The sequence below is a fragment of the Stegostoma tigrinum genome, chromosome 1 (assembly GCF_030684315.1).
Source record: "Stegostoma tigrinum isolate sSteTig4 chromosome 1, sSteTig4.hap1, whole genome shotgun sequence".
NCBI classification, from domain to species: Eukaryota; Metazoa; Chordata; class Chondrichthyes; order Orectolobiformes; family Stegostomatidae; genus Stegostoma; species Stegostoma tigrinum.
Window position 1 is genome coordinate 107,490,346 of NC_081354.1, and position 16,929 is coordinate 107,507,274.

General features: G+C 43.2%; 1 protein-coding gene across 3 annotated transcripts in view; it reads right to left on the reverse strand.

Moving 5' to 3' along the window:
- Positions 1 to 16,929, reverse strand: part of lnx1 (ligand of numb-protein X 1) — a 195,278-nt gene that overhangs the window by 159,832 nt on the left and 18,517 nt on the right. Inside the window, exon 1 of one of the 3 annotated variants that reach the window (XM_048525613.2) lies at positions 10,080 to 10,187. The exons of the other annotated variants lie outside the window; for them this stretch is intronic. The gene's annotated coding sequence lies outside the window, so the exon portion shown is untranslated. Of the gene's footprint in view, positions 1 to 10,079; positions 10,188 to 16,929 lie in introns of those variants that run through there. 3 annotated transcript variants of the gene reach the window in all.

Consider the following 16,929-nt stretch of genomic DNA (forward strand, 5'->3'; position numbering starts at 1 on the left):
AGGGTTTACAACTTATAAAATGATTTGATGAAGGGACCAATGAAATAGCAGCCAAATTTGCTGCTGTCACAAGGATAGGAAAGTGATTGTGAAGAGGACGTAAGGAACTACAAAGGGATATAGAGAGGTCAAGTGAGTTGGTAAAGATCTAACAAACGTGATAAATTGTGGCAAAGTGTGACATTTTCCATGTGGCAGAAAGATATATAAAAAAAGTATTATCTAAACCGTCAGAGGTTGCACAAACCGGAAATGTAGAGAAATCTGGATGTCCTAGTGAATGAATCGCAGAAATTTAGCTTATGGGTACATCAAGTAACCAGGGAAGCTAACAGAACATTGTGATATTGTGAGCGGAATTGAATGAGAGAACAGGGAGGTTATGCTTCAGTTATACAGTGCATTGGGAAGACCATATCTGGAGTACTATGTTCAGTACTGGTGACTGTACTTATGGAGGGATATTAATGCATTGGAAACAGTTCAGAGTAGGTTTACGTGTCAAAGACCTAGGATGGGGAGATTGCGTTATAAGGAAAGACTAGACAGCCAGGCCTGCATCCTCTGGAGTTTAGAACAGAGATGATTTAATTGAAACATACAAGATCCTGAGGGGATTTGACCAGGTGGGCATAGAAAGGATGCAATTTCTGGTACAAGCAGCTAGAATTAGAAGTTCATAGTTTAAAAATAAAAGATTTATTTTTCTCTCAGACGGTTCAGGGTCTTTCGAATTCCCTTCCTCAAAAGGCATCAAATGTAGAATTCTTAAATATTTTTAAGGCAGTACTTAGATTCTAGATGACAACGGGATGAAAGATTATGAGGGATATGCAGGAATGTAGAGTGGAGGTTAAAACGAGATCAGCCATGACCTTACTGAATGGTGGAGCAGGCTCAAAGGGGCAACAGCCTATTCTTGTCCCTTGTTTGTATGTTTGTCTGAAGAATGCAGGCCCTACCCTTTACAAGCCTCGAATCATCTGCTAGGTTTGCAATGCATACAACAGCCTCACAAGCAGATTACTGATCATATCGACTTGTTATGAAAACTTTCATCTTAAATGGCCTTCTGACTTACAGCATAAAGTAGATTCAATATCTTACAGGTTTAAAATTAGGCTGACTCCTTATGAAAGGCTTGCCATTATACTGTGCTTCACGACTACTGGAAACTTCAAAATGCTTTACTACCAGTGAATTCCTCTTGAAGTCACTGTTGTATTGTAGGAAAGGTGCAGGCACTGTGCCCTCAGCAAATTCCATAAACAATAATGTAATATTAACCACCTGATCTATTTTTCTGATGTTGATTGGGGGATATATATTGGCCTGAACAGGAAAGACAGTCCTCTGAGATAAGAAGGTGTAGAGCTGGATGAACACAGCAGGCCAAGCAGCAGAGGAGCAGGAAGGCTGATGTTTCAGGCCTCGATCTTTCTTCAGAAAGGTCAGCTTTCCTGCTCCTCTGATGCTGCTTGGCGTGCTGTGTTCTACACAGCTCTACACCTTGTTATCTCAGATTCTCCAGCATCTGTAGTTCCTACTATCTCTGAGACAGTCCTCTCCCCCTTTTCAAAATAATGAGCTTTTACATCACCTGAGGAGGCAGGCAGGGCATCAGTTTAACACTGTGTCCAGAAGGCAGCACCTTTAGCACTCCCTCAGTGTCAGTCTTGATATTTGACTTCAAATCCTGGAATGAAACTTGCACCTCAAACCTTGGAGCTCAAAGACAAGTGATCTACTGATTAAGCTACTGAATAGATGCGAGCCTAATATTTCAAATAAGTAATAAAATGTGAGGCTGGATGAACACAGCAGGCCAAGCAGCATCTCAGGAGCACAAAAGCTGACGTTTCGGGCCTAGACCCTTCATCAGAGAGATGAAACCGAAACGTCAGCTTTTGTGCTCCTGAGATGCTGCTTGGCCTGCTGTGTTCATCCAGCCTCACATTTTATTATCTTGGAATCTCCAGCATCTGCAGTTCCCATTATCTCATTTCAAATAAGTAATTATTTTACATTTCAGAACTGTTACACACACACACACACACAATTAACCTTTCCTCACAAAATAGGCTCAATTTTCAAAAAATGACTGGCCTGTCTCACATTCTCAATGGGCAATGCAATATACCCTACGCGGCAATAGACTTTGCACTTGAAACATCTTAAAATCTCACTGGTCAACAAAGCCAACAAGTATTGTAAACAGAAAGTCTTAGCCCATGAACAATCCATTTGAGATTATATGCAACAAGAGCATTTAATATTCCCAGGCATGAACACCTAGGACCCATGTGAGTTTTTTTTAACCCCCCCAGGGCTATTTAACACTGAATGTTATCACAACTCTGTCTGGAAAGCTGCTCTTTATAGCATGCTTGTTAAGACTTGCAAGTCGTTTTTTTCACGTAAATTAAAGCAGCAGGCCATAGCTTAAACATTTTGCCTTCCGAATATACTATGCCCCCAAAAAGGGAAAGGGCATATTCCTTCCTACTTTTGAACACTGGCATTTTCCTGATTATTACCTAAATGAAGTTAATTACTACATCACTGTAGAGAACTTTAGTGTGAAGGCTAAAGCAAATTACCACGAGTGGTGAGCTTTCTTAATGTATAATAAGGAGGACTTATTAGCATCAAAAGGGCCAGATGAATGACATGTGAACAGCTCTAGTGTTTCAACTGAGCTGAGCTATTATCATCCTGTTCTCGAAGTGTCTGAGAGCTTTCAAGGTCACAGCTTTCTTCAATCTATGGAAGTGGTGTTCCAAGATGAAACACAAATCCCTGCCCTTCTCTATGTATCCACTGCTTGAAGCAATTACTTTAAACGCACACATCCAAATGATCCACTGTAAAGGAAATTTCCAGCCAAAATTTTCACAGCTATTTAATAAATGACAGGAGTCAAAATTAGTCTAATACATTGATACAAGCAAGACAATTAAGTATATTATAAATTGCAGCCATCTTTCCACAGCGATGAAATGTCACAAACGGCTCAAACTAAGTTCTCAAAGCATGATGCATTATTCTTTCTCCAACGTAATCACTCATTCCTTGACAATTCCTCTCCTCCCACCTTAAACTTGGTGTGAACACCATTGATTGTCTCACTCTTATTTGATCAGAACTAGGGGAATGATAACAATGAGAGATGACAAGGTGTAGAGCTGGATGAACACAGCAGGTCAAGGAGCATCATAGAAGCAGGAAGGCTGACGTTTTGGGCCTGAGCCCTTCATCAGAAATGGGGACAATAGCTTCTCTCCCTATCCCTGAATTGTACCAAAACCACCCTGTATTCCTCACCTGTGTACTTCCCCTGCTGGCGTTATTTGAATTTGAGATCAGGTACCAGATGTATGCTAATGAGTATTCCTTTCTGCCTCTCGATTTCCGCAATGCCATCGGACTGTTAATCTGATAGCAGCATAGTCAGCCTTCCACAGGGACCTTACCCACTGGGACACTCTGGTCCATCTTCAGTCCCAACACATCTCCACGACAGCTTACCCTGCAATTGCAGAAGGTGTAATACCTGCCCATTTACTTCCTCCCTCCTCACTATCCTAGGTCCTAGACACACCTTCCACATGAAGCAGCATTTTATCTGCACTTCACTCAACCTAGTCTACTGAAATCGCTGCTCACAGTGTGGACTCCCCTACATCGGGGGAAAAGGAAGCACAGACATCTACACTCTGCTTGCAATAAGACCAAGCATCCAGTTTCCTGCCACTTCAACATACAACCATGTTCCCTGGCCAACATCTCTGTCTCAGGCTTGCTGCAGTGCCCCAGCAAAGTTCAGCGCAAGCATCTCGTTTCCCACCTTGTAACCCATCGGCCTTTGGACTTAATATCGAGTTCAACAATTTTAGGCCATATCCTTTCCCCAACACCACCCGCCCTGGCCCCCGCACACGAGGCCTTGTCATCACATGATTTGCCACCCCACAAGACCCATTGTCAGCTACCAATAGTCCCCATTAGCAGCTATTCATTCTCCAAGTCTCAACTTTACCCAGTCCTTTGCCTGTCCAACTGTTTTTCTCTCTCAGGAGCACAAAAGCTGACATTTCAGGCCTAGACCCTTCATCAGAGAGGGGAATGGGGAGAGGGAACTGGAATAGATAGGGAGAGAGGAGGAGGCAGATAGAAGATGCATAGAGGAGAAGATACATGGAGAGGAGACAGACAAGTCAAAGAGGCAGGGATGGAGCCACTAAAGGTGAGTGTAGGTGGGGAGGTAGGGAGGGGACAGGTCAGTACAGGGAGCATGGACAGGTCAAGGAGGCAGGATGAGGTTAGTAGGTAGGAAATGGGGGTGCAGCTTGAGGTGGGAGGCGGGGGTAGGTGAGAGGAAGAACAGGTTAGGGAGGCAGGGACGAGCTGGGCTGGTTTTGAGATGCAGTGGAGGGAGGGGAGATTTTGAAGCTTGTGAAACCCACATTGATACCATTGGGCTGCAGGGCTCCCAAGCGGAATATGAGTTGCTGTTCCTGCAACCTGCGGGTGGCATCATTGTGGCACTGCAGGAGGCCCATGATGGACATGTCGTCTACGGAATGGGAGGGGGAGTTGAAATGGTTCGCGACTGGGAGGTGCAGCTGTTTATTGTGAACCAAGCGGAGGTGTTCTGCAAAGCAGTTCCCAAGCCTCCACTTGGTTTCCCTGATGTAGAGGAGGCCACAACGGGTACAGCAGATGCAGTGTACCACATTAGCAGATGTGCTGCCTCCATCTCAGCCAACCACCTAGAAACTGATGTCCATTCCAAGCCCACCAACTCCCACAGCTACCTAGAATACACCTCGTCCCACCCATCTTCCGGCAAAAATGCCATCCCCTATTCCTAATTCTTTCACCTCTGCCGCATCTGCTCCTAGGATGAGGCATTTCACTCCCGTACATCTCAGATGTCCTCGTTTTTCAGGACCGCAACGGTCTAGAATGCCCTCGACTGTGTCTCCTGCATTTCCCGCAACACATCCCTCACACCTCCCCCCCGCAATCACCGCCAAAAGAGAATCCCCCTCATCCTCACATACCACCCCACCAACCTCCGGATACAACGCATCATCCTCCGACACTTCTGCCATCTGCAATCCGACCCCACCACCAAAGACATTTTTCCATCCCCACCCGTATCTGCCTTCCGAAGGGATCACTCTCTCCGTGACTCCCTTGTCCGCTCCACACTCCCCTCCAGCCCCACCACACCCGGCACTTTTCCCAGCAACCGCAGGAAGTGCTACACTTGCCCCCACACCTCCTCCCTCACCCCCATCCCAGGCCCCAAGATGACTTTTCATATTAAGCAGATGTTCACCTGCACATCTGCCAATGTGGTATACTGCATCCACCGTACCCGTTATGGCTTCATCTACATTGGGGAAACCAAGCAGAGGCTTGGGGACCGCTTTGCAGAACACCTCCGCTGGGTTCGCAACAGACAAGCGCACCTCCCAGTCGCGAACCATTTTAACTCCCCCTCCCATTCCTCAGGTGACATGTCCATCATGGGCCTCCTGTAGTGTCACAACTATGCCACCCACAGATTGCAGAAACTGCTACTCATATTCTGCTTGGGAACCCTGCAGCCCAATGGTATCAATGTGGACTTCACAAGCTTCAAAATCTCCCCTTCCCCCACTGCATCCCAAAACCAGCCCAGCTTGTCCCCTCCCCCCACTGCATCCCAAACCAGCCCAGCTCGTCCCCACCTCCCTAACCTGTTCTTCCTCTCAACTATCCCCTCCTCCCACCTGAAGCCTCACCCCCATTTCTTACCGACAAACCTCATCCCACCTCCTTGACCTGTCCGTCCTCCCTACCTCCCCACCTACATTCACCTTTACAGGCTCCATCCCCGCCTCTTTGGCTTGTCTGTCTCCTGTCCACCTACCTTCTCCTCTATCCATCTTCTGTCCGCCTCCCCCTCTCTCCCTATTTATTTCAGAAACCCCTTCCCCTCCCCCATTTCTGATGAAAGGTCTAGGCCCAAAACGTCAGCTTTCCTGCTCCTATGATGCTGCTTGGCTGTTGTGTTCATCCAGCTCTACACCTTGTAATCTTGGATTCTCCAGCATCTGCAGTTCCTATTATCTCTGTTTTTCCTCTCACATTGGGCTCTATTTCCACCTATCACTTCCCCTTCCCCGATCCTCCCACTCCATCTTCTGTGTAAATACCAACCGTTTTCTAGCTACCACCAATTCCAAAGATGGGTCACTGGATTCAAAACATTCACTCTGATTTCTCTCCACAAATGCTGCCAGTCTTGATGAGTTTTTCCAGCAATTTCTGTTTTTGGTTTTGTTCGACAAGGTGTTGTTACCTCCGTTAACACATTGGCAGGACCAAAGACATTACCTCCGCCCCAAGCAACAAACGCTGTATCACTGACTCTTGCAATTCCCTGACCACTCTGCCAAGCTGAATGATACTGCTGTCTCGGTGTCCTGTCCATTTAAGGGCTGGCTTCCAATTCCAGAAGTTCCTGCCACACCCATACTGTTACTCATCTTCCACTGAAGTCGTTATGTAAGCTTTAATCATCTCTAGATTTAGCTTTGACAATGATCTGCCCAACTGGCTTCCCATTCTCCAAGTTTTACAGATCAAGATTATATTTATTGTGCCACTAGGAGGAAGTACTTCTTGCACATGGTCAATTGAGCTCACAGTGTTAGTGTCCCGGATTTCCGGCTCAAATGGTTGGCATGGAGCAGTGGGAGAGCTCCTGGTTTCTTGAATCTGGTCTTTAAGAATAGTGGTCCAACTTTTGCTCTGTGGTCTGGAGAGAGGGATGGGCAGGAGAATGGGGAGCAGGCCAGATTTGATCAGGGTGTGAGTGGTGCCGCAAATACTCTGGAAGCTCCAATTTCAAACGCCTGCCTTGGGATCCAGCATATTGTCTAACATTTAAAAATAAAATGTGCAGAATGCTTCTAACCCTCACCTCTCACAAACACTTATCCTTCCACCGTGCCACATCCATTCTAACTCCATGCCTCTTTATGCCATTTGCCTACTCTCCTTGGCCCTGATACTATGCCCTTTTACCCACTTCCATTGCCCTTTTAGTCCCCATGACAAGTTATGCCCATCCATGAACCTCTGGTCGTTTGTAGGCCCTATGCTAACAGTGCCAACTCATGCCAACCCTTGCTCTTCCACCTATCATCAATCACCCTGTATCCATCATGGGCAAATTTCAGATTCTATGTGGAGACAATACAAAGTTCTAAGTGTGTATTGCAGGTGTCACTATCAAGAAAACACTGATTCATAAAAAGGCATCTTACTATATTTACAGTCCATTAATAAGGTAAATTCTTATCAATAAAGGTACATCCTTACAACAAACTTTTCATTCAAGTGCAACAAGCATTAGAATTCATAGCTCCACATTTAGAAGTCAAAAATCACTTGCTGCTATCAACAAAATGATGGATGATTATAAATTTTGTCATGCAGCAGTAATCCATCACTGGAAACTGTCAGGCTCATGTCAAAGTGTCATAAAAAAACAGTTATTTTGAAAACAAATTCTGGATTGTTAAAAAACATTTATAAGTTCTTTTGACAGGTTCTTCTGACAGTTTTGACAGTCGCTTTGATAGGTCTGTTGACATACCAAAGTGCTTGGCAGTAATAGGTTTATGTGCATTTTACGCATCATTATGATGTGTTGAACAATTTCAAAGGATACCGTACCTCCACCAAGTGCACCTTCCTTCATTATAAATGTCGACCAAAGGTGTTCTAGGACAATATCCAAAGTGATCCCTTAGTTCTTCTAAGGGGTTCCCTGGCTAACCAAAGAAATCCACAAATTTCAGAACTGTTCTATACAGGTCTATATATACACACACACACACACACACACACACACACACACACACACACTTCAAACAAAGTGGAGATAGCTAATGGTTTAAGTACCTAACTACATCTGCAAACTAGGCTTGTGGGAATCTTAATCTACCCCTATAAAAATAGGAAATTCTAAGCTTGAGTCAAGACTTAGAATTTCTGATCATTTTGGCCAATTTTGTCATGTTGGAGTGCCTCTCCATTGTTCAACATTTGTGCCAGACAAGTTGGCTTGATACAGACTAATTAAAGTGCATGCTATCTATCCTGAGGTATGTGCAGCCCTTATTCTTTAATTTTTGAATTGCTGCTGAAAAATATTTCAAACTCCTACTGCACACACACCAGAAATACTTCCAGAGCATTCAGATCACGGGCTGATGCTCATGCCCAGCTATTCCTGATATCTTTTTGTATCTGGCAGGAATTGCATCTGTTCTTTGAAAGCTCTGATATCCATACCCTATGGTGGATTAAACTTTTCACACTGAAAACGGAACATGTATGTGAAGGAGGGACACATGTACATGGTTCTGAATATTAATTCGGGCTACAATCTACCTTTGAGAAAGAGTGAGCTTCTGATGTAGATATTGTATTTAAAGTGGAGATTAAATACGATTGTTCTGCCCAATATTTCAGACAGGAAGTATTATGGGGGTTAGTATTTTAAAAAGTTGATAAAATCATTAACAAAATAGAGACAATTGAGCCTAGAGACGGAAGGAAATCGGCAGTAGAGATTTCAACCATCGTTTTCCAATCATTTCTGATTATAAGCATGGTCCTAGGCAACAGTTAAACAATGTACAATTGGTTAAAAGGAGGAAGTGATGGGGAGAGTAATTACAGGGCAGCCAGTCTAAGCTTGATAGTGAACAAACATTCTGAGGCAAGGTGTAAAACATCATTTAGGAAGTCACGGATAAATCAAGATCAGTCAGCACTGCATTGTTACAATAAGGTGTTTATTTGTCTAAATCAATTGAATTTTTTGAGGTGGTGACAAGAACAGTTACTGAGTGTTGTGCTCCTGTCATACTCTGTCAAAAGTACAGCTAAAATTGAAAAGTCCACTTTGGGACATTACAACCAGTGGGTGTCACGATGTTTCACCTTCCTATCTGTAACCCAACCTAACAGGAAAATATGAAGTAGGAGCAGACTGCTTTCTTGTGCAACCTGCAGACTCTTGTGCAACCCTTGTACAGACCCCAATATCACTCTCCCTGCACCTACATCTGGTCTATAGGTTAGACGCAACTGAACTAATAATATTTCTCTCAAAAAAACATTTTTAAACCGGAACATTCTTAATTCAATCTGAAGTCATCACTGTGATCGATTGAAGCATGAATTCTCGACTACTCCGGAACATTGCAACATCATCCTTAGCTTGTTCGACTGCACAAAGTTGTCTTTTTCTTTAAAATAAATTCAAAACATGCTAATACTATAATCATTCCATCCTGTGCACCATGGCAACTTAAAATGATCTTGGCTTCTGGACTGCTCACAGCTGAAATCCCTACACTATTAACTGTTATTATGCAAAGAAACCTCAAGGAATTCTGTGAATTCCATAGATCATTTTCCTATGGTTTCACCATTCACTGACTGTCATGGTTCTAATTTAAATCAAAAATTCTACATTCTTAGGGCTGAATGCTTTAAGTTCAACAATCTATGTTTAATATTACTGGGGTAGAAAGCCACATTTTGTCTAAGCTTTCCATCTGCACTCATCAAGACAATTTGTGAGAAATATCAATGTATCGGGAAACACAACGTCTAACACTACATGAAACAGTCCAGTGTACTAAAAATTATACTGACAATCAATTCTGGATTATCAGTTGGGCTCACAGTGTGGCACACTTGCATATACTGGAAGCTACATATAGTTGTTATAATTCCAGGTCATGTTTATACTAGACATAGCATGTTTCACAGTGAAACCTGATTTGGTAGATAATAAGTTTTACCTTTCTCTTCATTTTCTCTGATGACACTAAACATATTTGTAAGAGGCTATTGATGTACATTTAACAAAAAGAAACATAATACATTTATTAGACAAAGGGAAAAAAAAAGAACTATAACACTTTGCATAAGAGTTATTGGAATAATCTCATTCTGAATGTTTGTAAGAATTATCGTTTGTATCCCAGCATTATACTTACAGGCACTCACGCCTCAGAACAGATACCTCTATCTTCATACCAACAATTCTTATTTGGCTGCTACAGCTGAAGTTGGTTTTCTTTCTATGGATTTCTACACAATAACTGGGAAAAGAAAAACTGTATATAAGGTGAATGTTGTTTTCTCAAAACAAACTGCTAACTGAGCTCCAAGATAATAAAATGTGAGGCTGGATGAACACAGCAGGCCAAGCAGCATCTCAGGAGCACAAAAGCTGACGTTTTGGGCCTAGACCCTTCATCAGAGAGGGAGATGGGGAGAGGGAAATGGAATAAATAGGGAGAGAGGGGGAGGCGGACCGAAGATGGGGAGTAAAGAAGATAGGTGGAGAGGAGAGTATAGGTGGGGAGGTAGGGAGGGGATAGGTCAGTCCAGGGAAGACGGACAGGTCAAGGAGGTGGGATGAGGTTAGTAGGTAGATGGAGGTGCGGCTGGGGGTAGGAGGAAGGGATGGGTGAGAGGAAGAACAGGTCAGGGAGGCAGAGACAGGCTGGACTGGTTTTGGGATGCAGTGGGTGGAGGGGAAGAACTGGGCTGGTTGTGTGGTGCAGTGGGGGGAGGGGACACAGGCCAAACTAGAAGAAAACTGACAATACGGGTACATGAACACCAAACAGCCACCGAGACATGACTAATTCTCACTTGTCTCACTACACATAGTCAAAGAGAGACACGACTTCAACTGAGACAACACTTGGATAATCGCACAAGCCAAACAGAGACATGCCAGGGAATTCCTGGAGGCCTGGCATTCCAACTGGAACTCCATCAACAAAGATATTGGACTTAGATCCTGTATACAAACCACTGAGAAACAGAACCAGAAGTAATACCAACCACCCCAGCAAACCGAGGCATATAAATAACAAGCAGGACAGAACACCAACACTTCACCAAAGGCACGCTGACGATGTTACCGAGCAGGGTGACAAAACCTTGGCAACCAAACCCACCGGCTCGGCGACCATGCCTACAACCTCATCCAAAAACCGAGCTACAAACCTTCTGGAAAACTTTAGGCAGTAATAACAGTACAAAGTTATTGAACTCAATGCTGATTCCTGAAAGCTGTAGGGTGCCCAAGTGGGCACTAAAATGATGGTCCTTCAAGTTGGTACAGAGATAGTAGGAACTGCCGATGCTGGAGAATCTCAGATAACACGGTATGAAGCTGGATGAACACAGCGGGCCAAGCAGCATCAGAGGAGCAGGAAAGCTGACGTTTCGGGTCTGGACCCTTCTTCAGAAATCTCGACCCAAAATGTCAGCTTTCCTGCTCCTCTGATGCTGCTTGGCCTGCTGTGTTCATCCAGCTTCACACCGTGTTATCTTCCTTCAAGCTGGGTTAGGTTTCACTAGAACAATGCAGTAAGCATAAAAATGAAATCTTAGAGCACACAGCTGTAATCAGTTTCCTTTCCACAAATTTCTGTGCAATTACTCTGTACATTTTTTAAGTTAATGTTCCTCGCCAGTACTCTTTGAGACTGCTAATTTGGATCCCTTGTTACTAAAACGTCAACCTAAACACATGTCCTCAAGCCCAACACAAGCCTGGAGGAACAGCAACTCATTCTTCACTCTTGCTGTCACTCAGTATAAAATGATGCTTTCATTTTGCATTGATATTTGTTACAAATTCCCATGATGAATACAGGTTAAAAAGCTTTGACAAAAAGCTTTTCTCTCACCAACAATGCTCCAGTTCAGTACTATCAAACAATAATTTGTAATGTACTTTTAAACTTTGCTGTCTTAATTAAAGTTAATTAATGATTAAGAATTTGCTTCCATTTCTGGAAATTGATGTGAGATAATTGTGTTTATGGAATTGAAGCTTGCTGTATCTTGAGTGTAAACTAAATGTATTCCAATTCAGAACAGAAAAAGTAGTAGTCCAGGATGTTTCAGTTAGGTTTTGGCAAAGTAAGTATTAGAAAGGAAGCAGAGGAAGAAATGTTCTCCTGTGGGTCTATTAGCTTCAATTATGTGTTCTTAGTGAAAAATCTCTGCAGACCTTGACTGAAAAAGTAAACAACTTTTGACCTGGATAAGGTCCGATTTAGAAACAGATTGTGCAGTACTATTAGCTTCACCTGTTAGAAAGAAGATGACAACAGCTCCAGGTTCGACTATATTGGAGGTGAACGGTATCGACTATCCTGTGTTTCTTTTTAATAAAAGAAAGACTACACAAACTAGATGATCTTTATTCTAATTAGGGTGCCAGATCACCATAGTCGCCTTTACAAATTCCTTGGGTATCAACCAAAAATTCCGTTTTCCACGTCCAACTCAACTTTTCCAAAGCTATGGAATCAATCATCTGGAATGCACACTGAAGTATGTAGAATTCCACAGATCCCAAGGCTGCTTCTGAGCAGAAAATTATTAGGCAACAGCAAAAATCTTATTACCCTGCATTGTTTATAAGTGGTGCAGGATTGCACCTTGATAGATTTATTCCACTCAGTTTGCACAATGCTTTTTAAACCATGTATACAAAGATACACAAGAGGTACAAAAAAAACTATATTTGAGATCCTCAAACTGCTGCTCCTTGAGAGCTATCATACATTGTTCATGTTTATCACAGTGTGGTCTACAGCACAATATTTCAGAAGACTTGCTACTCTCATAGCTGTTTTAGAAAAGACAACAACTTTCAGACACCAAGATACCAAAATGTGAGGCTGGATGAACACAGCAGGCCAAGCAGCATCTCAGGAGCACAAAAGCTGACGTTTCGGGCCTAGACCCTTCATCAGAGAGGGGGATGGGGAGAGGGTTCTGAAATAAATAGGGAGCGAGGGGGAGGCGGACCGAAGATGGAGAGAAAAGAAGATAGGTGGAGACGAGAGTATAGGTGAGGAGGTAGGGAGGGGATAGGTCAGTCCAGGGAAGACGGACAGGTCAAGGAGGTGGGTGAGGTTAGTAGGTAGGAAATGGAGGTGCGGCTTGAGGTGGGAGGAGGGGATGGGTGAGAGGGAGAATAGGTTAGGGAGGCAGAGACAGGCTGGGCTGATTTTGGGATGCAGTGGGGGGAGGGGACGAACTGGGCTGGTTTTGGGATGCGGTGGGGGGAGGGGAGATTTTGAAGCTGGTGAAGTCCACGTTGATATCATTGGGCTGCAGGGTTCCCAAGCGGAATATGAGTTGCTGCTCCTGCAACCTTCGGATGGCATCACTGTGGACTTCACCAGCTTCAAAATCTCCCCTTCCCCCACCGCAACCCAAAACCAGCCCAGTTCGTCCCCTCCCCCCACTGCACCACACAACCACCCCAGCTCTTCCCCTCCACCCACTGCATCCCAAAACCAGTCCAGCCTGTCTCTGCCTCCCTAACCTGTTCTTCCTCTCACCCATCCCTTCCTCCCACCCCAAGCCACACCTCCATCTCCTACCTACTAACCTCATCTCACCTCCTTGACCTGTCCGTCTTCCCTGGACTGATCTATAATCTCCTCTCCACCTATCTTCTTTTCTCTCCATCTTCGGTCCGCCTTCCCCTCTCTCCCTATTTATTCCAGAACCCTCACCCCATCCCCCACTCTGAGGAAGGGTCTAGGCCCGAAACGTCAGCTTCTGTGCTCCTGAGATGCTGCTTGGCCTGCTGTGTTCATCCAGCTTCACACTTTATTATCGTGGATTCTCCAGAATGTGCAGTTCCCATTATCTCTGATACAACTTTCAGGCACCACTTATAATCATATAGTATTGGAATAAGTTAAGGTCCTATTACAAAAATTAGGGCTCTTTAAATGCAATATGTTAGTTTTCACAAACATTACATTCTTTGGAGACTTTGCCCTTGGATCAGTTCTTTTAAGGAATTTAGACTGGAGCGTAGCACGAGGCATGCATGGGCTAAAATGCACAGTTTGCTACATTTTATGCATTAAGGACAAATATTATGGATTTGAACATTCCTGTTTTACAATCCATCCCCTAATGAGGAGCCTCAATTTGATACATTTACATATAGGTTACCTCAAATCATTAAGCTCCTGGGTGAGGGAGGATACAGTGGCTCCCCTTGGTTATTCACTCACTCTCGTGGAATCTTTACTACATGGAAGCAAGCCATTTGGCCCATTGAGCCCACCCTGACCCTCCCAAGAACATCCCACCCAGACTCACCCAATCTCGTAATCCTGCATTTTCCTAGCCTGCCCTTGGTTGGTCTCCACAAGGTGGATTTTTAAAAAGGCTAATTTCCTGATGGATAACTTTTCTTCCAGACCCAAATGAACTTATGTTAAAAGGAGTCAACCTAACCAGGCTTCCTAGCATTAACAAGTCATAGGAATGTTGTTGTAGGGCTTATTGCTAATTAATGAATATTAGGAGAAGTGGTATAGCTGACAATGTCTATATTATCATATTACCATTTTTCTGCTTTTTATGTTGAAATGAAATTAAAAATTGAAAAGCTTCTTCAACATAGACAAAAGCTAAGACACTTGCCTGTCCCATGCAGTTAGCTTCCAAATAGGGTTCTCCTTTAAGAGGTGGCATACAGGTCAGAATAAATTAACACCTACAGGTGAAAGTTGGATAGATGAAGAAGAACACTGTTTTAATGCTGAGAAATACAAGCACATTAACAGAATGTGAAGTGATCAGCAGCTGTTGTGCTAAATCCAATTCATTCTTAAAAGGATGACTCCCATTTGTTGTATTCATTAAGGACATGAAGCTTCTCTCGACAAGGAGAAACTGTGGCATTGTGAGATGCACTTATATCCTTGACAAATCTCCTTCCACGGATGCAGAACTGCTCTCTTTGAAGCTTTCTGCATTTCCAATCCGTATGTTTCTATTTCCAATTTCCTGAATCTATACGACTGCTGCTTCACCTGCATTAGCAAATTTGGGAGGTTGCTTAGTAAACAGCAAAACACATTACAGACTGTTAACTACAACATAACAATGTTACAGCAACCAATCCATTTCTGGGGATGCTCTCAGACTCTCAGAAGGCTAACTGCCAGTAACAGGGCTGTCAAGAAAAGGCAAATCCTCTTAAAGGCAAGGTATGTATACACAACAGAAAGTCAAGGTAGGGGTGGGGCAATGGACTCTGCTACAGAGCTTTGCGGCCATTAGCAACATTGGAAAATAGACAGAGGATACTTCCTCCTTAAACCAATACACTCATTTAAAAGAGAGACATGGTCAAATGATGGTATGATCTTGGAAGCGGAAGTACTGCGTTGCTATTCTTTTTTCATGAGAAAATGTCCATTCGAATCATGCAGCATCTTAGCATGGAAATCCAAGCTAATATCTTTGAAGAGACTATCAGAACAGGCACTGACCACTTCTGTGCAAATCCTGTGTGCAGCATAATATCACAAGTTTGAGTTCACCACAATCAATAAGACGTAATAAACACTCACTCTGGCCTCCGGTGTTTTGACAGCTGCGACTGGAATTTTAAAGAGGGGATCTCCTGTCAGGAGACTTCTTAAAAAAATAGATTTAGTACTATTTATATTACTATTTAACATTAGCAATGTTTAGTTCCCATTTGGTGACAATTACAAAACAGCCAAGCACTTTGTCCACAATTGCACAAAAGTCCTCAAAACTGGCAAATGAAGAATGAAACAGGTGCGAATAAGATACAGTGAAAGCAATGTTAATCAAAATATTTGGTACTAAAAACTTTTGCTACATACTGCTATGATTCACAGGAGAAAAGTTCAGAATAAAAGAACCGTTAAAACAACTCTTTCAGAAATGTAACGTGCCTTACTTACAAAAGTTGTAGCCTTCCGCATTCGTATATTAAAAGGATTAATTGAAATAAAGTAACCATTACATAGGAGAACAAATGGTGTTTTGCTCTGCTCTCACCACTCGTTACAAACAGCAGAGATTTATTAAAACCTCAAGCGAGTCATTTCATATTAAAGAAGGTACAGGATGTTAGGCCTGATCTCGACTGAGTGGTCAGGCACTAAATTATATTTTTTGATTTATTAGTAATTAACTGTGGTATTTTCTCTATAAATACTGAGTTGGCTTAGTTTGACTGACAAGCCATGCATTAAACAAATATGAAAGTACTGGTGGCCCAGTATGATTGCTCGATGATTGCTGTTTTTGATGTGGCCTCTGTTAGGATTGGCTGCTTTTGCTGACACTGTGTTGAGAGGATTTAAGCAGATTTTACAGGCAAGAGGTAATGACGTTGCAAGGTCAAGGAGTAAGAAAGCAACTATGAGTGCACAGGAAATTTGGTACTGAAGTACAGTTGGCCAGAATCAACACCGAGTAACTTGAATGTCCTGATTTCTATTGGCGAAAAATGAGTGATGTGGGAATTCCCGTATACCCAGAGCTTCCAAAGGTGAACGCAAAAGCCTGGATTTTCACCCTCAAAGTGGATAACAGAAGAGGGAAACTTTCAGCTGGGCCTACCTTCCTCAGGAACAAGTACCCACAAGGAGGGCATTTCCATTGTGGAATTGGGGGTTAAGGGACAGGACCGCACTTTCAAATGCAGTCTGCTCAGATGACAAGGGAAAATGTTTGAAGCGAACCATCGGAACAGCTGTTTAAAAATGGCCTTCTCAGTAATGTGGGATTTTGTCCCACCTAGAATAAACAGAAAAGAACCTCCAATCCTGACTCTTTGTAGCCCCACCCTGATGGTCTCCCCATGTCAGACCCTGCCCCTCCAACTATGGTCTTAAGTCAGGCTGTCCTGTCTTTGCACATTCATCAACCATACATTGTAGAGAAGTACTGCACACGTTTTAAAAAAAACTAGAAAGTAATTCATTGAAAACTTTTACTATGTAAACTAAAACGTTCAAT